The sequence below is a fragment of the Prionailurus viverrinus genome, chromosome C1 (assembly GCF_022837055.1).
Source record: "Prionailurus viverrinus isolate Anna chromosome C1, UM_Priviv_1.0, whole genome shotgun sequence".
Classification (NCBI taxonomy): Eukaryota; Metazoa; Chordata; class Mammalia; order Carnivora; family Felidae; genus Prionailurus; species Prionailurus viverrinus.
Window position 1 is genome coordinate 76,477,569 of NC_062568.1, and position 24,706 is coordinate 76,502,274.

The following is a 24,706-nucleotide window of genomic DNA, read 5'->3' on the forward strand; positions in this document are numbered from 1 at the left end:
TAGGTTGAATTCGTAAATCCTCTCTCACTACTGGAATGATTTTTCTCACCATCCAGTACATATAATAAGCGCAATTAGATTTTCCAATTGTGGAAAAGAATGTTTCCCATTTGCTGGATCTCAGGATTTAGATCTTTTCAGCCTCCTTCTCAAGATTTTATTCCTTGTACCATGAATAACTTACAGATGCCAATATTATAAAAACAAATGTAACAATTTCCATGGGGGGGCATCCCTTTTGGCAAATTACAATAGAAACCAAGAATTCATATGGTTTGACTAACCAAATTTCCTGGAAATTGTCATCAGACATAATATAAAACTGACCTTGTCCCTGCCAGTTCCATTCCTTTCCAAGACAAAATTAAAAAATAACCCTTAACCTAAGGTCCTCCAGTGACATCCCCTAACAATTAATCTAATTCTCTTCTCATAAAAAGTGAAGAAATATCAGACCCATAAGATTTAAGAGACTGAACACAGTACCAAGATTGTTTAAACTTAACAGTTGTGGAAACATGGCCAAATTCTAAACTTTTGCACTTTTTCCTTCCATCCTAATAGTCACCTGATACCTATTCAAATATTTGGTAGGAAACTACAATCAAGCAAATCACTTTAGTTTTTCTTACTAATTGTTCTAAATAAGCACCAATGTAACAGCTGCAAAATATGTCTACAAACAACACAGAGACCGATGGTCAGGGTTTCGAAGCATTACAGCCTGTTTAATCCAAGCATTTGCATGCTATCCACCTTCCTTCTGCTGCAAAAATGAATCCTCTGGTTGCAAGTGAGTATAATAGAATAAATATCATTTGAGACTCTGCCAATATACAATTACCAATTCTATGACTGCTCTTCGTCTTCTTTTCTCTTCTAGGATGAAAGAAACGAAGGCAGCAAAGCTGGATACATCCAGCTGGGCTTCCCTGTAAGCATACCTCTCTTTCTATAATCCAACTCAACAGAAACAGGCTCTTGCTATTGGGACATCAAACATGAAGAAGCTGCTGCTCTCAGAAAATAAATAAGCAGACATCAAAGATTTGTAAGAAATTTGATTAAGAAACTTTCTCAATCTTTCCACACAGCAGACATTGTACTACTGGTGTGTGTTATACTAGAATTGGGCATATGGACTTTTATTTTTGCCTTTGGATCCTATGTTACATTGATACATAACCATTAAGTTGGACACTCTAATGAAAAATTAAGAAAATAATGACCCTTGCATGAACCTAGTCTTTGAATCAAAAACCTCATTCATATGTGTCAAAATATTTTTGTCATTCACCACTTAATTCAAGAGTGAGGGGGGCGCCTGGGTGGCGCAGTCGGTTAAGCGTCCAACTTCAGCCAGGTCACGATCTCGCGGTCCGTGAGTTCGAGCCCCGCGTCAGGCTCTGGGCTGATGGCTCAGAGCCTGGAGCCTGTTTCCGATTCTGGGTCTCCCTCTCTCTCTGCCCCTCCCCCGTTCATGCTCTGTCTCTCTCTGTCCCAAAAATAAATAAAAAAATGAAAAAAAAATTTTTTTAAAAAGAGTGAGGTTTAAATTTCTTATAGATTTGAGAAATTAACAATGCCCAATCAAAAATAATTTTACTCCCGTGGAATATCAAGGCAAATTGTTTCCTTGCCCAAGGACATCATACTACATATTACCACAATGAAAAGAGTATCTGAGGGGAAAACCAACAAATTTACCTTATTCCTTCAACCATTCATTTAGGTGTCAAGATTCTGTCAATGGGTAATCAAACTTGAAAACTGCAGAAGAATGCAAGTACTCGACATTAGACCTGTCTGTGTAAATAAACTTCCAATCAAAACCACTTGGGTAAAAATATATTTAAAAAGTTAAAATCATGCAGTGGAAAAGAAAAACATATCCAGAAAATGAGGAACTTGAATAATTTATGTAACTTGTTCAAACATCACATTATTGCTCTGATTTCTCCTTTGAATTGCTGGGGCTAACTTTGCCTGCCAGATCGTCTTCTCTCTCTCTACCTGGCTGTCCTCTTCACTCTCAAGGCTCTTGACCTCCTCTAACCTAGCAAGCAGGTCTTTGAAAATAAATTATACCATGTTTCTGAAAGCTATAAGGTGCCAGAGGAATGGTACATTTCAGGGAAGACACTGTTGAAAAAGGAAAGTCTCCATGCTAAAAACTCTAACTTGATTACCCAATTGTTCCTAAAAGTATGCTCATGATTTCTCCCCCTAAATTCTTCATTTACCTGTTACAAGTCACTATCCACCTGGTCTTCAGGTCTAATGTAAACCAGACGATAAAGCAATTAATAAAAGGAATCATAGCCTCCAGTCACAATTAACCTACCAATGTCACACTAAAGTCTAGATATTACCTCCAGAATTCTCAACATCCCCTGACTCATACAGGAACACCACCTGTGATCTTACTTCATGTGAATCGGGGTATGATTTGTAACAATGTCTGCAAAATTTCAAAATACTCAGTTCAGAGACAATTCAAAAAAATGAGAAATCACTTTTTTTTTTCAATATATGAAATTTATTGTCAAATTGGTTTCCATAGAACACCCAGTGCTCATCCCAAAAGGTGCCCTCCTCAATACCCATCACCCACCCTCCCCTCCCTCCCACCCCCCATCAACCCTCAGTTTGTGGGGAGGAGCCAGAGAAATCACTTTAAAAGCAAACTAGCTGTTTAAGGGTGTGCAAAGGAGACAAGTTGTTCGAATTCATTGTTTTTCAGTCAGCTGTGTTGCTATGTAGCCAGCAGTACATTTTGAGATTAAGAGCCAGCCTCTGAACTCAGAAAGCCTTATTCCAAATTCTGTCTTTAACACTTGCTAGCTGTATAAACCTTGGCTTATTTCCTCCCCCTCTAAGAAGCAGTTTCTTCATATGTAATGGAAATCACAATAGTGCCTACCTCATAAAGGTGTTGTGAATGTAAATGAGATGATATATGTAAACAGTTTAGCTGTGCCAAGAGCATAGTAAACTCTCAATAAATATGAGCTATTATTTTCCAATAATATATTGAGAATATATTTAGTATATATTGGAAAATACATGTCTATAATGTACGATAAGTGATTAGAAGTGGGAATAATCTTTAGACAGTCTATAAACTGTACCTTATGCACAGATGTTACATATTTTCTATAATAAATTCTTTGAGAGTTTATTATTGTTTTCTCTAAATTTTGTTTCTCTTAATTTGAAGGTGTTTTATTCTGCCATCTTGGGATCTGTTATTCCATATATCTTGTGGTCTTTATAGATTATGCTTGAATTGCTCAAAACCCAATAATTGACCTGGAATAACTGACTGAGATAAATAAGTCTTCAAATTTTTCTTCTCCACATTTCCTGTTTTATCTTGTTTATCAATATTATTCAAGATAAATTGAAGTGACCAGTTTGTTTCATTCATAAACTATCTTTTCTAGGGTAGTATTATGCAAACAAGCAATTCTTTCAAAAATTAAAGTCAAGATTTTGGAGTGAAGACAAAAGGTGTCACTGACAAAATGCTCAGCTTTCAATTTTAGTGTGACAATTTGATACTTAGTATATAACTTGAAGACCACATGTGTAAGCTCTATTATTGAAAGGACTCTATGCTCATAGCATAGAAACCTCACCATCCTAGGTATTAAATAAAAGCCACTACCTGAGTGTCTTACCTTGAGTCACACTATGAGAACTGCTCAAAGCTATGAAAACTCACTCAAGAATTTCCACATATTCATGTTACAGGTGACACTCTTTGATTACACAATCCCTGATAAGGTCTGTGTCAAATGCCATTGTAAAATGATTTTTTTGTTGAACTGACCTAAAACTAACCAACACTGTAGAGTCAATAACATATCTCACAAACATAAGAATGTTCCATTCAACTCTTAGCAGGCATGATGGATAACGCTAAGATCTAAAGCATAATGACATTTCTCAGCCACTGAATCGGACGTTGTCAAATGAAGAATCCTGAGGCAGTTGAATCCATTAGGTCTATGTAAAGATCTTCCTATATAGCATGTGAATGCTGATTTTCCCCTTGGAAGACTCCTTAGAAACTTCAAAAGATAGAGAGGCTCAAGAGTCCTCCCTCTAGCCAATGCCTGGTTTTATCTGGTCAGCCAACCTTTTAAGGACACAAGAGTAGTCACCAATAAATCTCAGATTGTAATTATTCACCAGCACTTCATAGGCCCTGGCTACTCCTTTCATACCATCAAACTCTTTGAAGTTTTGTGAGGGTCCATCTTTAATTTAGATGAAAGATTTTACTCTGTAGGTTTCTGAAATACACTCCAGAGAAGGATGAGTTCATTTATTCCTACAGCCATTTTTCACTCACTTCTCTGTTTTGCAGGTGGCATTTAAACCACAGTATTTTTAGCTCTAAATCAAGGGCAGGAATGCAAACCCACTTGCCTCTGTGGCATATAATCCAGAATCTGACTTATCTGAGTTCCTACAAATATAGAGTAGTAGGTCCTAGTGTTAGTCAGAGTCAACAACAACAACAAAATCAATCAAACTAAAAGTTCCCAAAGTATGAACGCAAAGCAAAACAACTAGGTTCTGAGCAGAGGACTTCCCATAAAGCAGAAAAGCAACCTTCAGACAATATCAATCACACACCAATAAACAAGGGAGATGCTAAAGGACATTTGTAAGATTGGTTGAGTGTTAAGTTAGAATCTTTTGTTTCAGTATATATAGTTTCCTAATCCACGACACTTTAATGAACCTCAACCCTGAATCTGGAGTCGTTTCCTAAGTAGTCTAACTTAACCTTTGGGTCTCTGCTTAAACATCACTTCCTTAATGAAATCTTCCCTGTCCCTCCTAACTAAATTAGAGTGTGCATTATATATTGCCATAATATTCTTTACTTCTTCATAATGTTCATTACAATTAAAATTAATTATTTCTATAATTATCTGCTTAATTATTAGCCCTTCTGCTGGATTTAACATTGCAGTAGGTAAGACAATGTCCATTTTGTTTTCTGACATACAGGATATAGCCAATGTTTATTTATTGAATAATCAGTATTTGGAGACCGAATATTAAAACTGACATATCTAAGTACCTAGAATATTAGACCTAGATCTGATTTTACATCGCAATTGGCACAATCTCTATTCCAGCGTGGGGATCCTCTCTCAAAGTCTTTAACTAATGATCATCTAGTTGTTACTTAAACATTTCCAACAAAGGTCAGTAAGTAATTTGTGAGAATTTGTAATTTGTCTCTCATTCACCATTTATTAGAAATTACTCCATCAGGCTCTTCCTATAACTTCTGTGTGTCTATCTATCCAGTCTTAGAAGCAATTCAGAATAAAATATATTCCTTCTAAACAAGAATACTTAAAAGGTAGTCATAATGTGCTCCAATAAGTCTTCCTTCTTCCAGGCTTAACTCCTTGGTTCTTCTAAATGTTTCTCATCTGAACATAACATATGTAACATGTGAATGCTGATTTATCCTCACAATTTGGTTTTGATTCTCCTCACAGTCATTGTTTCTTTATTCAGCTTGTGTCCCAACTTAACAAGTTGGGGTTTGTGTTAAACCCCATAACACTCCAAATGTGGTATGACCCAGACAAAGTAAAGTGAAACCAGTATCTTCCTTGATCTGGATTCCATAATTTTATTAGTGTAGCTTAACTTTACATTGCTAGTAGTACCCTACTAACTCTATGAAATGTTGAATTCTACTGAGCTCAGCACCTTGCTTAATAAAGCTGTGATATTTCCTGGAAATCTAAGAGTTACTTTTCTTTGCCATATGTGTATCAGTACTATATTTAATTCCCATTGCCTTGGGGAAGATTGTATGATATAAGGTACATGGAAGTGTCTTAAGGCCTATCCCATAACAGACATAAAAAAATATATAGGTTTTGGGCACCTGGGTGGCTCAATCCGTTAAGTGTCCAACTTGATTTCGTCTCAGGTCATGATATTGTTGTTTGTGAGATCGAGCCCCGTGTAGGACTCTGTGCTGATAATGAGCAGCCTGCTTGGAGTTCCCTCTCTCTCTCTCTCTCTCTCTCTCTCTCTCTCTCTCTCTCTGCCCCTCCTGTGGATGCTCTCTCTCTCTCTCAAAATAAATAAATAAAAGTAAATAAATAAAAACATATATATGTATATATGTGTGTGTGTATATATATGTATATATATATATATATACATATATATACACACAGCTTTTTTTCCCCTCTTCCTTCTGATTATTTTCATTTATCTCAAGACTCCAGCAAACAAAGCCAAGTCTTTTTGTGATGCTTGATGATCACTCCAAATTGTAGAGTCCTGAAGAATTGTGTTAGTCTGCAAAGGGCATTGATGAAGTTTTCATTTCAGTGGTGACCTATTTTCTAGGCTTTTAAAAACCATGTTAGAGAAGGATACAATGCAGCAAGTCTGAGTATCTGTGTCTATGGCTCCTACAAGCAGAGAGGTATCCTGGTGGTGTCTCTGCCTTTCCACTTCCAACAAGAATCCAATACACAAGGCTATTAGTATTCTCCACAAAGGCCTTAGTACTGTGAGCACTAAAAAAGGAACGCTGACACATTCAGTTTACTATCTGTTTCTCATTAGTTTACAAACTGCACTATGTGATGTGCTCCAGAAAAATATTATCACCTTTCCACTCAGCTGTCAAATGTCCATGTTCCCATACTTGCAGGTAATCTGATGCTTTCTTTTACTGTATTCATTTGGCTTTATTTCATTCTTTCTTTTCTTCCTGTCTGTAAGAAAATGAATATTAACACTCTTATCTGTTCACTACATTGTTATTTGTTCATTTATTATATATTATATTCATTTATTAAAGTAATACATACACATAATTTTAAAGACAAATACCTTTATAGGTAACAAAAGAAAAAAAAAGCTGCTTTTTTGCTGCATTTTTCCCTATGCCAAAGTCCTGATCATCACAAGTAATCATTTTCATCTCTTTTTGTTTTTTCTGCTACTCACTTCTTACTTATAAACAAAATATTACATATCTATGTCTTGACTTTTCCATTTTTTGTATTATCTAATGCATTCCAATGATACAAGAAGAGAATTTGAGTCTTTCTACAAGCCTCCTCTTTTCTCTTTCCCTCTCTTAACTTATTGCCATCTTCTCAATCTAATTGTTATAATTTTTATCAAATTAATATTTAATACATATATCATTATAACTACATTAGAGCTCACCCAGATAATATAATTATGTTCCCTTCATTGTAAACATTTGGTTTTTCTGGGAGATTGTCTCCTCTCCAATTTGGACTTGCTGAGAAACTGTTTTCTTGACTTTTCTTCACCATTATCTTGAAATTCTCTTCATCATCCTTCTGTTTATTACCTGTGACTCAGATCCCATGATTTACTCTTCCTTAGTTTACCCCCCCTTTGTTACTAGCACATTTTTTAGTGACTTCCTGAGAAAAGTTTCATGGGAAGTAAGTTTTTGAGACATTGCATGTCTGAAAATATTTTTATTTTCTTTCTGCCTTCACATTTGATTGATGGTTTAGCTGAGTATAGTATTCTAGGTTGGAAATTATTTTTCCTTATGATTCTAATTCAGTACTCTACTGTTTTCTCGGTTTTGATGTTTCTGTTGAAAAGCTGAAAAGAAGTTGATATTTGAACTATAATGGTATGATTTTCTCTTCCCTCTTTTTCCTCTGTTTTCTTCCTTTCTTTCTTTTACTCTTTTTCAGACCTTTCTTTACTTTTGCTTTCTTTTTTTAAGAGATTTTATTTTATTTTTTTAAGTTTATTTAATTTGGGGGGGGCAGAGAGAGAGGAAGAGGGGCAGGTAGAAAGAGGGAGGGGCAGAGAGAGGGAGAGAGAGAGAGAATCCCAAGCAGGCTCTGCACTGTCAGTGCAGAGCCCAACATGGGGCTTGAACCCATGAACAGCAAGACTATGACCTGAGCCGAAATCAAGAGTCAGGCACTCAACCAACTGAGCCACCCAGATGCCCCAGACCTTAATTTTCTTCATCACTGATGTTCTGAAATTTCATGACCCATTTCTCCAGTGTTAGTGTGGATTTTTTTGTTTTTTGTTTTTTGGTTTTTTTGTTGATTTTTTTTTCTAGGTTCCTTGTGAGCTCTTTCAATCTGAAAACATGCCCATTAGATTTAGGAAATTTATTACCTCGTAATTTTTTACACTTTTTTCTATTCTCTTTTTTTTGGAATTCAGATTATTCATTAGCTTTACCTTTTGGAACAGATTCATATTATTCATTAGTTGTACCTTTTATTTTCCTAACTTTTCTTCCAAGTTTTCATACTTTTGTCTTTTGATGTTACCTCTGGGAAGACTGCCTCAAGTACATATTCCAAACATTTTACTGATTTTAAGGTTTATCCTTATCCTGTTTGTATTTTGAAAGAGTTCTTTCTTGTTCAAGAGATGCTCCCTTGAAAAATATCTTGTTCTTGTTTCAAATGCAATGTCTTATCTTACTGAAAATTTTACTTGTAGCTTCTTCCTCTTCCTCTTCTTCTTCTCCTTACTTTTCCTCTTCTCCTTCTTTCTTCTTCTCCTTCTTCTTCCTCTTCTTCTTCTCACTTAGAAACTGTTTATTTTTTGTTAACCTTATTTCCACATTATTTGCCTTTGTTGAAGAGCAGCTTAAGACCACTCAGTGGTTGTTCTTTACCCATTCAGTGGCCTGAGAAGTGGGAGCTGCAGACCAGTCTTCAGTGGCAGGCTGAGCACTTCAGTCTTCAGGAGGGAACTGCTGACTAGGCACAGAGGGCACCTGTATGCCTTCAGACCAGTCTGCAACTTCAGACTGAGTAGCAGTAAACTCAGGAGCTGGAGTGGTCCATTCACCCAGAAATTCCTCCTTGGTCACAGCCTTTTTAGTAACAGCCTGCTCTTCCTTTTCAATCTCCTCAGGACCTCTGAAGAAGTAGAGACCAAGCATGGCATCCCATGGTTGTTCATGGGAAATGGTGCCACACATATGCAGAACTTCCCAGGCCAGCATCTACATCAAAGCCACTGAGTGAGATCCCTTGTTTTTGCAAGGGATAGCAAGGTACTCATAGCGCAGAGGAGAGTCTGTGTTACACAGAACAATGGCAGGCCAGTTAGCATAAGATGCCTCTGTGAGAGACTGGTTGTCAGTTCTGGGATCAGTAACCACCAGGAGTCTTGGCTCCCAGCAGGCTTCCTGGATTTGGTTAGTGAAGTTTGCAGGAGTGAAATGGCCAGCAATAGAAGTGGCTCCAGTAGTAGAAGCAAACTTCAGCACAACTCACTGGCCAGTATTCCTGGATGAAATGACAGTGACATCAGCCAGATTTTCAATGCAACAATGGCACAAGCTGCCAGCAGAAGCTTCTCCCAGGTTCTCTTCAGATTTATGATGTAGATACTATCACTTTTTTTTCCTGTAGATGTACGGTACCATTTTGAAGTCAAGGTCAGTGCCACCTAAGTGGGTTCCTGCTGCAAGGAATTTGAGGACATCCTTGTGCTTCATTTTCAGGATATCAGGGGCTCTGAACATTGTGAAAACATCTGAAAGTTTCCCTTTAAGTTACAACGGGAATGCAAAACAATGTCATATGAACCCCACCCCAGGTAGTGCAGAAAGGTTTTTTGCTTTTTAAGTTTTATTCTCTTTCCTTATCAACTTTGTTTCCTCTGAGTCCCCCTTTTCTACTTGTTCATTTTGGTCTTTGCCTTCTGCATTAGGAAATTCCAATGTTTGATTTTCCCTGGCCAACAATTTATATTGACAAGTGAGGTCCTACAACTCTGTTTGGGGGAGGAAAAAAAAATTGTGGATTGATAGCTCTTACCATGAGCAATAAAGAGGGGACCATGCTCTTTCGCTTGACATGTGATAGTTTTGTAAACCTTCTGTTTTGAGCCAGTCTTTTGAGCACAGGATAGGAACTCTCTAGGCTACTTCTTAGTGGTGCTGCCATCAGCATTCTGAGTCAAAAGGGAAAAAGCTGCTGTTAGACTCCCACTACAGAACATAGATTTTTATTCAATCTTCTTGTATCAAATTCAGGGCCATACCCTATGCTTAGTTTTGCTTGCTATCCCTAAATTAACTGTTTTTAGATCAACTGTGCCAGAAATGGAAACTTCATTTCTTTTGCTGGGAAATTATTCTGACTTGGGAGTTAGTCTGGCCATGATGACTTAGGGAGGTGATCTGGGAGTCTAGCTACTCCTTAGATTAAACATAATTTCCACCAATCTTTCTGATTTTAGCTTTATCTCCTAAACCCAATATAGAAGTATCTGGCACCCCAAACTCCTAAGACTTTGGGGGTTATACAGGTAAATTGGTTATCTTATTTTTGAATCCCCCAATATATTCATCTTTCTCATGTCTAATTAATTAAATGTTACTTTACCGACAAATGAATTTATACAAAGTTGGAACATACTTACACTAAAAAATTAGTTGTTTATTTAAAATTCAAATTTAAAATTCCAATGTCATCCACTATTTTGTCCAACTACCCAAGTATAGTAGAAAGTAGAGTAAGGAAGTGTTAAGAATGCTGAAATTTTCACCTTACAATATCAGGAATCAAAGAATGTCTGGATTTGATACAAAAAGAAATATATTTTTAATATAATATTTAGATTAGCAAAAGTTCCCAATAAAGTTACTATTCCAGAATTTTTTTAGACAAAGAGGGAAAAAAATATGGGAAGTAGTGTGAATAAAATCTTTACTATCATAGCAAAAAATCACTAACTTTCTGCTAATGTCTAAATTAAGAAATAAGAAAAGCAGTATAATATTAAGGCATTCACCAGAAGACCTAAATAGAGGAACGATTAAATATGGCTGTCAATGGGCAACAGGAAGCCACTGACATAACCTGCAGAGAATTATGGAATTTTACTATTACTCCTATAACACATTTTGCTTTTTAATATATGTTTACCTTAAATTAATTTTTTTCAATTGTTTTAAGAAATACCTTAAGTAAATATTTATGCTTCTAATATGGTGTCTATTATTATAAAGTAGCAAAAATAGCCTGCCTATAAGTGTCTATGGCCTTGACTTTAGAACACTTTCACATATATCTTAAATTTGGAAAAGTCATAGTGAGAATAGCTTAAGTTTCTTCTACTGAAGAAATTAAATTTTATCTTTTTCTAGTAAGAGAGACTTTTTTCCCTAGGGAAAATATCAAATATGAAAGAAAAACTCCAAGCAAGTGATAACAATCTTGCTTTCATGAAAGAGCAGTCAAGAAAAACACATTCATTTGTCTACTTCCAAAGCTTGCTGCAGTTACTGTGAGATATCTGAGCAATGTTCCCATTTTTAATAATGATTAAATAAGTAATTGTTTCATTAGTCTTAATCTTGGGGTTTACTATAATCTACGTTTCATGAATAAGAATACTAATTTGTCTGATTAATTTCCTTCTAGCAGTAATTTTAGTTAATAAGAGTGATAAAGGCAATACACAGAAAATGTAACATTCCCATAATTACTGACTAAAGTTATGAATATACAAATATGCAATTTCCAAAATGAATAAGATTGAAAAATAATAGAAGGGCACAGATATGATAAATTTGCATATTAATATCAAACAAACTTAATATGTATCATGGTAGTCAACGAATCCACTTCAAGTCAAACTGGCTGACCTCGCACATTTAAAAAAAAAACAAAAACCCAAAAAACATTGTAGCTGTCATGTTCAGTACTATAGGGTCTCTGATGGAGTTTCTCTGATAACAAAATAAAATTACTCCATATTCACTACACACCATGATCTTATAAATAATTAGAACTTCCTAGAGATAAAAATATGTTTTACGATCCAAATCTATGGTGAAAGTCATATCTGCAAAATATTGAAACCAATTTCCACAAAGTATGCAAAAAAATCCAACCTGCTTACCTGTTGAAAACTTACTCTTCTCTGTTGTATTTACAAAGGTACACCTCAAGGAAAAACAGGTAATGATAGCAATACCGTAGCTTCAACAAAAGTCAGGATTTGCATGAATTACTTATGTTTAAAGGGTTTTTTTGTACTTAGGATTCATAATATACTGTATCTTATTTTACAACAGAAAGAGAAATTATGGTCCAATTTACTAAAATAATTACAATCATAATCACATCTGCTCTTAAAGACTGTCAAATATCTCCAGAGTGCACTGCATACATTTCCTTTACTAGATTCCCTCTTTTATGAGTTAATTAAACAATTTCACAGCATTATTGTACAACTATTTTGCGTGACATATTGTTTGTGCAGAACATTCCCTTTAATAGCTCTATTCTTCAAACAGATGTTCATTTAAATCTTTTCAGAGATTTTATTTGAGGAACAATTAGTTCATTTATCCTACTATGTTGTCACCTTTCTATGGATTTCGAAGCAGCTCTATCTCTATCTTGTGGAAAGCCTAATATGGTCAACAATTCTAAAGGGAGGAAAAAAACACTCTTTAGCAAATAGGTCAGTTCACAAGGATTTCAGAGCAAATTACCCCTGAATGACGGCTACTCAAAGCTACCTTAGTATTAGAGTACAAAATCAATAAGAAGTTTTTTCAAAGGCATAAAAAACTAAAAATACATGATAGCACATTTCCCTATTCTTCTAGTTTTGTTTTTATGAACTTTTACTTACACATCCAAACAGATTGGGTTCATTATAAACCAGAGTAAAGTGACAGATTGAAGGGAAAAGAATTGATGCAAGATGACTTAAAGTTTTATTTATCAAAAAACAACTGAATCAGTCCTTCTCCAAGACATATTTTCCTGGGAAAGTGACACTATATATTGCTATGAACTCGCTTATCTTATCTAAACATTTTAAAGGAAGGAGATGCCATCTACTATGTGTTTCGAAAAGGAAACTTCCCTCCTGACTCGACTCGAATCAAGTTTTACAGAATTTGAGTGTCTGGCCAGTTCTGCTTTGTGCAACTCTCTCAATGAATTTATCTCCTTTATTCTCTCTGTCCTAGAGAGCTATGGCAAAGAGTCAGTTGTGTTCAGTAGTGTAGATGGTGTGTGTGATGCAAAGAAGGGTCATTTTGTTTTCCTTTTGTGAATAATCTCACTGCAATGAGGTCAGAATCACATTCTCTTACTCTTCTTTAAATATATGGTGACACAGAAGTACATTTGTCCTCACTTTTGAACTACAAATTAATGAATTATGAACATCTATTTACCACTTTGAAAGTGTAATGTGCATTCTTTTAGATGGAAATATGGTGTCAAGAAAAGTGAGGAACCAGTATGTTTTCAGAGCTATTCTTCTATTTCTCTTTCTTTCTTTAATTTTCTTTTAACCAGAATTTGGTTCTACTGGAATAAGAAAAGCTGAAAAGCTGAGGCATTAGTAGGAATTTAAAATATGTTCACAAAATTAGCATTTCACTTTCAGGTTAAAAATGTGCAAAATGTAAATTATTGCAAAGTTTCAGAACACTTGCTCTATAACATCCCAGCCTTCTCAGCAAATACAGCAGAGTTTAAGGTAGTAAGTTTTGAATTGTTCCTTTACCTAGACCGTCTTAGATCTCTAAACAGGAGTGTCTCAAGGAACATTATGTTAAAATAAGTTTCCCATTTTGGGAAAGAAGAATTCAGGGATGATTAAGATTCTTGGATGTACTGAGATGGCCGTTCTCTCTGCCATGTGAATTGTGAGCACCTGGCAGTGAACAATGATGAAATGGAATGTATATGACAGATTGCCAGAAGCAGAGCCCTCTAGTCATTGTAGAGGGAGCCTATTTAGGCACTAGTTAGAATGGCAGTAATTTGAAAAACATCTAAAATATTCAGAGGAAGGTGATTTTTAAATGGAATTTAATATAACTATGTAATAAAATGCTCTTTGGACATTAAAAAATGATAATATATATTTTTATTTACTATTTTTTTAAAAAGTAAGTAAAAAAAGCAATATGCATATTATGGACACATCTATTTATACATTTATAAGAGCACCTGCTGTCCAGACGAAGCAACTGAGTTCTTACTTCATTTACTTAATTTTTCCCCTTACTTTATAGCAAATATTATTCGTTAGACACTGTAATGGTCACAATGGGAATCTGAAGCTACAGACCATGGACACAAACGCTAACTAAGCTTTGCAGGCCAAATATTAGGCTACATTGTTACATTTGTGTGAGTGTGTGTGTGTGTGTGCTGCATCTGAACTTCTTTTGGAAGTACTATAAACATTCATCTCGGTGCACTAATCATAACTGAATATGTTAATGATTTTTCACTGTTGAACACATCTAAGTAACACTCACCTATGTAAGAAAAAACAATTTCCAACCTTATCCCTGCATCCTCCCAGTCACTACCACCGCCATCCAAGCCGAACCAACATCTATCTGATTTATAATACTTTGCCTGGCTTCTTTTGCTCAATACTATCTTTGTGATATTCACTTGTTTGCATTTAGTTATAGTTCATTTATTCTCATAGCTGTAGCGTATTTTATTTTCTAAACATACCACAATTTATATACCTATTCTGTTAAAGGACATTTGGGTTGTTTCCAGTATATGACTTTTAAAACATAGTGCTGCTATAAACATAATTGTGACTTTGACTGATCTCCTTATTAACTTGCCCTGTTAAAAATGAGGTTTATATATATAAGTCATGGGGATTTATATATTGTTATATAATATATTTGCAAATTTTTAAAGATTATTCACATCGATATTTGGTTATTAATTTTCCTTTGTTGGTACTGTCTTGGTCAGATTTTGGTATCAAGGTTACATGAACCTCATAAAATGTGTTAAGAGGTGCTCCTCTTTTTCTATAATCTGGAATGGTTTTTATAAGATCACTCATTATAAATATTAAGAAGCATTCATGAGGAAGCCATTTGGTCTTGAAGTTGTCTTGTGGGAAGTTTGTAATAATATTTTCAATTTCCCCAAAAAACAGATGATTAAACTATCACTTTTGGTGAATTATGTTTCATAAAACTTTAAAATTTCACCTACATGTAGATGTCTAACATTTTTTCAATATTGCTTTTTAAACGTTTTTAATATCCATGTTAATAACCACTTTCTAAATCTATCACATTGGTAATGTTTTATTTTCTCTCTTTTCTCTTATTAAAGATTTATGAATTTTATTTGTAATAGCACATTTGGTTTGTTGATTTTCTCAATTTCATATTTATTTCTTATTTCACTCATTTCTGATCTTATTTTTAGGATTTCCTTCTTTCTACTTTCTTTGGCTTTGATTTGCTTTTTTCCTGTGTTCTTGAGTTGAAAGTCTACATAATTCATTTTAAAACTTACTTTCAAATACAAATATAAATACTGCTTTTGTTTTTATGTTGAATTTTAGCTAGTAAATTTTAACTACAAAAAATAACAATCATATCAATATCAGGTGCCCTAATAGCTGACACTTCACTGAGCTATACAACAAATGTTTATTGAATGTCTGCCACATGCCAGAAGCTGGCGACAGTGTCGAAATGAGACGTATATGCCATCTTCCTGGAGCTCATATTAATGGAGGACTACAGATAGCAATCACATAAACAAACACCTTTTATTTGCTAACCATTGTTAAAAGATTGTGACTTTTGTTTTAAAGTTAAGAAGGACCAGGATGACCACCAGGATGACAAAAGAAAAATACATATTTAATATTGACAACTATGCTAGAATAGGCATTATTATTTGCATTTTACAAAGAAGACAAGTAAGACTCACAAAGACCAAGTAAACAAGTTTATAACTAATGGATGGATGGAATCTCCAAATATCATATTCTTTCCACTCTATCAATACTTCTGTCAGAGAACTAGGCATTCTGTGCAGGGATTCCTCCTTCCATCCTCTTTTACACACACATATATTCTATGACTCAAAGGCAGGTATAAACAGCAGACAAGAGCAGACATTTCCAGTGAAGGTTTTGAAAATTCTGGTAGTGAGATTAACATTTGGGGTTTGATTTGCAGAATCAAAATGCTTGAATGTAATAACTGGAGGATGTTCAGAGATGACTTTTTTTCATTTTTTTTTTAGTCTTTATTTATTTTTGAGAGAGAGACAGAGACAGAGACAGAGAGACAGAGTGTGAGCCAGGGAGGGACAGAGAGAGAGGGGGACACAGAATCTGAAGCAGGCTCCAGGCTCTGAGCTGTCAGCACAGAGCCTGATGCGGGGCTCGAACCCACAAACTGTGAGATCATGACCTGAGCCAAAGTCAGATGCTTCACCGACTGAGCCACCCAGGTACCCCCTCAGAGATGATTTTATTTGTTCCTATTATTTATAGATTGGTCAGAAGCAGGATGGGGTACAAATGTGTAAGGGATTAGTATAGAGCTGCAAAGGAAAACAAAGGAAATACAAAGCACATGCCTTAGAGAACAACTGTATCTTCACAGAAAATTCACATTATATAAATGAGCATTTCTCACGAAATTGAAAATGCAGTTGTCAAACATCCCTTCTCCTCCTTCCCTAAACAGTTACTTCTTTCACATTTTTTTAATGCATTCCCTAAGAAAAGCCTCACAAATAAACAAAAGACCTTGAATGGGCTCCATCTACAAACAAGCTCCTAGCAAGAGTCTCAACTGCTCTGTTGTCTGTTTCCCTTTGCTTCACTGCTTCGGGGACAGCAGACAGTCAGCTCAGTTATGTTTTCAGCAGAAGAAACCGAACAAAGAAATCCTTGGGCCCAAACCATTCAACAGATCTTCTGCAAATACTTCAGTATTTGCCAGTGAATTTTCAAAACCTGTGATTTTGACTTAAAATGAAGAAGAGCCAGGATGAACACAAAACTGATGGCTGGAGGGTTTGGGAGAGGATGACAGTGACTGAGGAGAGATGGCTTCCTGAGAGGTTTTGAAATGGAGGAAAAGGAGGCTCAGCTATGAGGAATATTTGTGAAAGGAAAGAACAGATTTGGTGCTTTCTTGGCATACACAGACTCACCTACATCATAGTTCCATTCCAGAGGTAGCTAACCTACTCTGACAAATCACACTGGTGGCCAAAACCCAGATTCTGCTCTGCCCATTTTAGTCTGTGTGGTGAATGCTGTTTAGAACCATCAACCTGACAGAAGAACTGTGCCTAATTAACACTCTCCTAATACCCCAGCAAATAACAAGCCTGCTGTGGGGGGAAAATGCATTCACACTTCTTTATCAAATTAAGGCCAAAAAAAATGCTCCTAATTAGCTAAAATCAATTAATGTGACAGCAAAATGAATGTATTTATACTGTCAGCTAAAGGTACAGTCGGAGAAGTGTCTAATATATAACAAAGCTGCTGGAACTTCTTAAAGCAGTTAATAAGGGTTTGGGACTGAGGGGAGTTTACCAGTGATATGCAGAATCTGATGGCTTTACCTCTGAAGCAGCAGACTTCCTAGGGTGTTACAGGACCTAGGTGATGTCTAACTGGGATTATTCATTAAAACTGAGGGGGAGAAATATGTGGTTAATCAATAATGGGCAAGTAGATCTTGTTGCTTATTTGCAATCACATATACAAATGCACATACACTTGAGAATAAAAGAGAAACTTTACACTGCTCATTAGTACGCTCTGTAGTGAGCTGGTTGTATTTTCTGTAAAGTTTTCATGGCTACTATTTCACAAGCTTTTCCTTTAAAAATACGCTCAGTTCAAAACTTGAGACAGAAAAATAGGACTCACCAAATAACTCAGGTTGGGGGACACCAATTACCTTGCTTCCATCCTCTCCAACTACAGTGTTTTGATTCCAAGAATCCTGGGCAAGTTAGGTGGCTTGAGAGAATGGTCATACTGACATGATAAATTGTTGACAGAGAAACGCCCACATTGTGATAATTAGTTAAACGTGATCTAAAATAACAGTAATTACATGTATCATGACTTTCTATTCTAGACCGTATGTTTTTTAAGGGGCATTTGAGCAGGTTATACAACGAAGTTTAGCACCTCTTCTAATCATTGTTGACTCTCACTGAAATCACCTTCATCAAAGATTCCATTTGATTCCTCTCCATGTCAGAGGACACAATAGGTATCATCCTTTCCCCATGTGTGGATGATGTGGTTGTTTACTTAATGAAGTGTCTGGAGGCCTCTACTGGTGTTTAGGAAAATATCAACTGAAATAGAACAATAATGGTAAAAGGATTTTAAGCAGATGAACCTCCTTTATATATGATATATACAAAACTTCATTTCTATATTTTTAGAACTCTTTCATTACTGTTAACACTGGTAAGCTGATTATTTTCATTCCCTGATGTCACCTTTTCTCAGTGAACTGTGTGGCCCCAGGATCCCCTGTGTTCTCCTCTTCAGTATGCCACCCTTCCCTGCCTATTCTAGCTGCACTAACTCATCTGTCTGAAGATTATTTTTTCACCCTCTGTCAGCTTATATCACGTCTGAACTCCTTATTCTCCAGGGATTAGGGCAGATTTTCCATCAAGCCAGCTGTTTGCTTTTTTTTTTCTTTTCTCAGTAAAAGCAAAACAGCTTTGTTATAAATTAATGGTGTCCACATCAGATGGGGGTAAAAATCAGCTTCTGTTTCAAATCTGTTATATTTCCAATCATGTAAAACTGATAAATACATAAAACACAGAGAGAAGCTTCCAGCAGGAGAAATGGGTGGGACACAATAAAATCTGGAACAGACAGAAGGGCAATTATAAAATTATTTCTAAAAGCATACAGGAAGAAAGGAGGTGATTACCACTGATTGTGACTTTGTTATGTGTCATACTCTTAGTAATTTCCTCAAAAATACCAAGAGTATAAGCATTTTCTTTCCATATTCAACAGCTTATGAAATTCTTTCTAATGTTTATAATACATAACCTTTGTATTCTTCCATCAATGGGAGAAGGGCATAGAGAAAAGGCAAAATACAATCAAGTAACACACCCAGCAATCTTCATGGCTATATAGCCATCTATGTAGTTCAAAAGTGAACCCAGGCACACACTCTTGAAATATAGGCAAGGAAGATAATTTCTGATAGTTAAATTGCCACATGTCTTAAGTCTAGCTCTTTAACAGCAGATTCTGACACCAGAATTCTGCAAGTTATTTTTTAAGAGAGTGCTCTCAGGAGAGAGCAGAAGGGAAGGAAGCAAGATAAAAAGTCAAAGAAGGTAAGCAAGGAATTGATTTCTGGTACACCTAGCCTAAGTCTGACTCTAGGATTTTACCAGGCTGCTATCTCCCATATGGAGGTAAGGCAGTGAGTACTTGGAAGTTCTGCCAGTCAAGAAATGACCTTGGGACTCTCAGATGTCTCTGGATGACATCTGCCCAATAGGTTTCAAGTGTGAGTCGTTATCAGCAGCAACTATAGCCCTCCAAAGGGCTCTCCCAGGTTCTTTTTTTTTAACGTTTATTTATTTGTGAGACAGAGTATGAACAGGGGAGGGTCAGAGAGAGAGGGAGACACAGAATCTGAAACAGGCTCCAGGCTCTGAGCTGTCAGCACAGAGCCTGATGTGAGGCTCTAACTCACAGACCACGAGATCATGACCTGAGCCGAAGTCGGACGCTTAACCGACTGAGCCACCCAGGTGCCCCTCTCCCGGGTTCTAAGAGAAATGTCCACAGAATCTGCCACACTATGTGATACTTTTGGGGCATTTGTTGAGAATCAGCCAATGTTCAATCAAATATCAAAGTTTTGTGACTGCCTAGCAAACTTAAAGGCTAATGAGATCCTTTAGGCAATGAAGACATGCATAGAGATAAAAAATAAATTGTAATTTTCTTAACTATTCTCCCCATCCTGTCTACAATCCCATTTTCCTACAAGACAATGGATAACAAAATCAGTCTTTCAACTGGTTAAACAATAGAGGACTTCTTTTAATAAAAAATATAAAATAAAATCTTTAGTAAAAGAAATACAAAATTCTATCCATCAATAATAGCCATACAGCCATACTATTGGCCAAGAAAATGATTTTTAAGTAGTAGATGATATTTGGGGAAGCTCTTAATCTTTCCCAAAGATTTCAGGATATTGTAATTCCATTACTGTCTTTTATTTTACAAATTTTACAAATCAAAATATTGGCTTTTATGAAATGTTGGGATTTATGCAATTTATGGAATTTTAATTGGGTAGAGGAAGAAAGATGGGATATTACTTATCTCTCTCAAGTTTTGATAAGCGGATCAGCTAACTCATGGAAATAGCAAAACAATGCTCATTCATTTTATAGTCACTTGTGTATCTGCCATATTTGAACATATATGATTTTAGATACTGTTGCAAAGAGTTTTAGAATAAGCCTTCATGGTATCTTAAATATTTTTATGAATCTCCACCTCTCCTGGATATTCTTCTAAAATGCTACTTGAGGGGCGCCTGGGTGGCGCAGTCGGTTAAGCGTCCGACTTCAGCCAGGTCACGATCTTGCGGTCTGTGAGTTCGAGCCCCGCGTCGGGCTCTGGGCTGATGGCTCAGAGCCTGGAGCCTGTTTCTGATTCTGTGTCTCCCTCTCTCTCTGCCCTTCCCCCGTTCATGCTCTGTCTCTCTCTGTCCCAAAAATAAATAAACGTTGAAAAAAAAATTTTTTTTAATGCTACTTGACTGTAGTTCAAGACAAAATCATGCATTGTAGATTCAAGTATGCCTAGGACTTCGTATGTGCTCTACTATCGATTAGCCGTGTGATCTTGAATATGTCACTTAGTCTCTTCATCCTGGAGCCTCATCCTCTGCTTACCATAAAAAAAAAAGGTACATAAAACATTACTTACCATCCAGTTATTTTCAATATTAAATAAAGCATGTACCTGATAAAGATAGCATATATAATACCTCATCTCATATAATACCATATAAAGGCAGAAAATACTATAAAAATCCAAAAATAATTTAGAAACAGAGTTTAATTGGCCAGTTCAAATTTTTGAACAACTCTTGAAAAACCAAAAGCTTTCAGGGGTCAATTATCTTGAAAATCTAGACTGAGGGAATACCAAGAGTTCCCTCATTCAGAGTTAATAGATAGAAGGGATAAAGAAAGTCCTGAAGAAAAGTCCCTCTCCCCTGCTGCACTGTGAAATACTTGAGAAGGCTGATAAAGTGCCAAGTTTCAGTAGCAGCTTACTTTGGATAATGCTGTCATTCAAGTTATACTGTATAGTCACATAAACTTGCACAAGAGCATTTTAGATCCCATTATTTCTGACACATTTCAAGCACAGAATGGAAATGGAAAACACAGTTATTGAAAGATGGAAACATTTCAAATAAGGTTATATCAGAAAAGAGTAGTCCTGAAAGCGTTAATGCTATTAAAACTACCTGAAAATCTGAAATTTTGCATTAAGCTTTTTATAAGCAAAGGAAAACAATTTAAAACATATTGAAGATTCATGTTCTATTTATCAGATAATCTTATACCCAGTTTAATTTTTTTCATAAGAATTGAGTGTCTAATGATCACCCAATTTAAATATCAAATTTAAGGCATTATTGTCATTAAATATGGAGGGAATTTCACCATGTAGAACTAGTACAAGGAAGAGAACCAGCAGACTCTCCTAGTGGTACCAGAGCTAGGGTCAAAGAATCCCTATTCTCAATCTTTTGTTCTGCAAACCCCATATTTCTTCCAGTAATCAGTATTTATTTTTTTTCTTCCATTCTCCTTAGAGATACAAAACATTTAATAACCATCCTTTGTAAAAAGCTTTCACTTGCCTAAAGATGCAAATTAATTATCACCAATTTGCATAATTGGTTCACAATAGTTTAGTAAAGTTCAACCAATGGGGAAAAAATAACAAGTTTGTATGTTCTGTATTTGTATTTTTTTATGGCCACTAAAGTATTTCACTAGGAAAAACAACTAAAAAACACTGATGCAGAAACTGTAGTTAGAAGAATTCCTGCAAAAATTTTAGTTTTTTATTTTAGGCTTTTTATTTAAATGAACTACTTGAATATTCATGCTTAAAGATTTGATCATAGTTTAATGCTGTAACATTTAATTACCTTCATTTTGGGGCCACTATAAATCAAAAGATTGTAATTCAAATGTATACTAATTTATTCTTGACCTTGAAGTTAATTACTAACCATCAGAGGCTTTAATTATTGTTGGCAAGGTGGGAATATATCAAAAGAAGACCTGCTGTAACAAGAAATAGAAATGAGGTTTATGGGCACTAAGGAGGCCTAAAAAGTATAACCAAGTAATATCTAAGGAAAACCCTGATACCAAAACGTAACAAAGAAATAATAATAAAAAACAAACCACAAGCCAAATCCCTAATGAAGATGCATGAAAAATTTTGTAAACAAAATTTTAGCAAATTAAATCCCACAAATTAAAAAGTATAACACATCATAACTAAGGGGGGTTTGTGCCAGAAATACAAAGTTAGTTGAACATTCAAAATTTAATCAAAGTACTTCAGCAGATTAACAAACTAAGAAAAAACATAATCATCACAACAGATATAGAAAAACATGTGACAAAATTTAACATACATGACTGATTAAAACAAAACAAACAAACAAAAACTCCCAACAAATTAGGAGTAGAAAGGAACTTCCTTAACCTGATACAGGGCATTTATGAAAAAACAACAGCCAACATTTTATTTAATGGGGGCATCTTATCCATGAAAAAAAAAGATAACTTGGATCTCATAAAATGAAAAAACTTAGGCTCTTCAAAAGATACTGTTGGTAAAATAAAAATAAAAAAAAATTTAAAAAAAAGGAAAGGAAAAAGCATATTGTTGGTGACTTCCAGTTCTGACCAAGATAAATTAGCCCTTTCCTCCCAGAACTTCCCTCTCACCATTCATATAACACAAAACAATCACAGATGGTCTCTGAAAGGTAGAAAGAAGAGGTCTTACTGTCTAGGGACCCTGAGACTTGAGGTGAATTCTGTGTTTCTTTATTGCCTCCTGTAGGTCTCAGACAGGGCCCTGCGGAAGCCTCCAACTCAGAACTTCTAACAGGTGTAGACCCCCCAAAAAGTCTCCAAGGAAAGCTTATTCCTCCCAGCCAAAATACCAGGAAAAGGGTGGCCTAACAGAAAACATTTTTGGCAACATCTACCCTATTCAAACCAAGCACCAATGGAAAATCCACCCCTACACAAACACTCCCACTGAGTCATTTGGGCCAAGAAGAGAGCTGGTCCTTAACCCTCCACCCCCCCCCCACCACTTTAGCTCCCACACCCCCTGCACAGGGACATCAAACAGTGGTGCTTCAATCTCCCCACCCAATGGTGCCATCAGGGTCAAGCAGAGAGGGATTCTTCTACCTGTCTCTCCACCTCCTGCCTAGAGCAGACAAGATTCTAATTTCCTTGCCACAGCAGTATCAGCATGGCTGAGTGGAATATTGATCTTCCACTTCCTGCCCAGTGAAAGCAGGGGGTGTTTCGATTGCCTTGCCCAGCTGGTAGTAGTGGGTCCAGAAATATGCTAAGCCTCCACTCCCACCTGGCAGCAGAGATTTAATAAGCCAATGAGAAGTGGGGCTCATCACCACTCTGCTTCACACCCCCACTGCAGTGTCAATGGGGCCCAACAGAGAGCTGGCATCAAGAGGTAAAAGGAGAGGATGAGAAGAAGGTGGCACTAGCTGGCATTTGGCTTCCCTCCTTCCCTCCCCTGGCATCAGCTGGGCTCACTCAGAGCAAAAGTCAGCCTCAGCCAATGCCCCACTTGCACTGGCAAGGTATCAGGGGAACCAAGAGAGGGACTGAATTGCAGTGCCACCGATTAGCCACAAAGCAGTATGAATCAGTGGCCCACATTTGCACAGTGGGAAGTGGAATATACATATCCATCCAGCCTTCGTGCTACACCTCAACACAGGGAAGTATGCCAAAAAGTATTAAATAGAACCTAGAGGTTCGTTATGTAATATCCAAAGTGCCTAGGATACCCAAGTGTCACTCATCGTACCAAGAAGCAGAAAAATCACAACCAGAATGAGAAAAGACAACCAACAGATGCCAAGATGAGACGAATCAGACATTGGAATCATGTGACAAGAATTTTAAAGCCCCATCATAAAAATACCTCAGAAAGCATTTACAGGTTCTTCTGAAACAAATGAAGAACTAGAAAATCTCAACAACAACAAGTTATAAAAAAGAACCAAATGAAAATTATAGAATTATAAAATATAATAACTGAAAAAAACATTTTTAACTTGTTAAATGGGCTCAATAGTAGAGGGCAGATGACAAAGGATAGAAGCAGTGACCTTGAGGACAGATCCACAGAATTTACCCAACGTGAACAACAGTGAGAAAATAAACTGAGAAAAATTAACAAAGTCTCAGTGACAATGACAAAGAAGCTACCATTCATATCATCAGAGCCCCAGAAAGGGAAAAAAGAAAGAATGGAACTCAGAAAAAGTATTCAGGTAAAATAATGACTGAAAACGGCCCCAATTGAGAAAAGATATAAAATCACATATTCAAGAGGCTGAGAAAAATCTCATGTAGGATAAACCCAAAGAAATTAATTCTAAGACATATCACAATTAAACTTCTGAAAACTAAAGACAAAGAAAAAGATCTTTAAAAAATGACACATTACTTATAAAGGAATGCCAATTTGAATGATTTCTCATCTGAAACCAACAGGCCAG

General features: G+C 36.1%; 1 pseudogene; it reads right to left on the reverse strand.

Moving 5' to 3' along the window:
* Nucleotides 1–8,673: 8,673 nt before the first annotated feature.
* LOC125172937 (40S ribosomal protein SA-like) lies at nt 8,674–9,559 on the reverse strand (annotated as a pseudogene).
* Between the last annotated feature and the right edge of the window lie 15,147 nt (nt 9,560–24,706).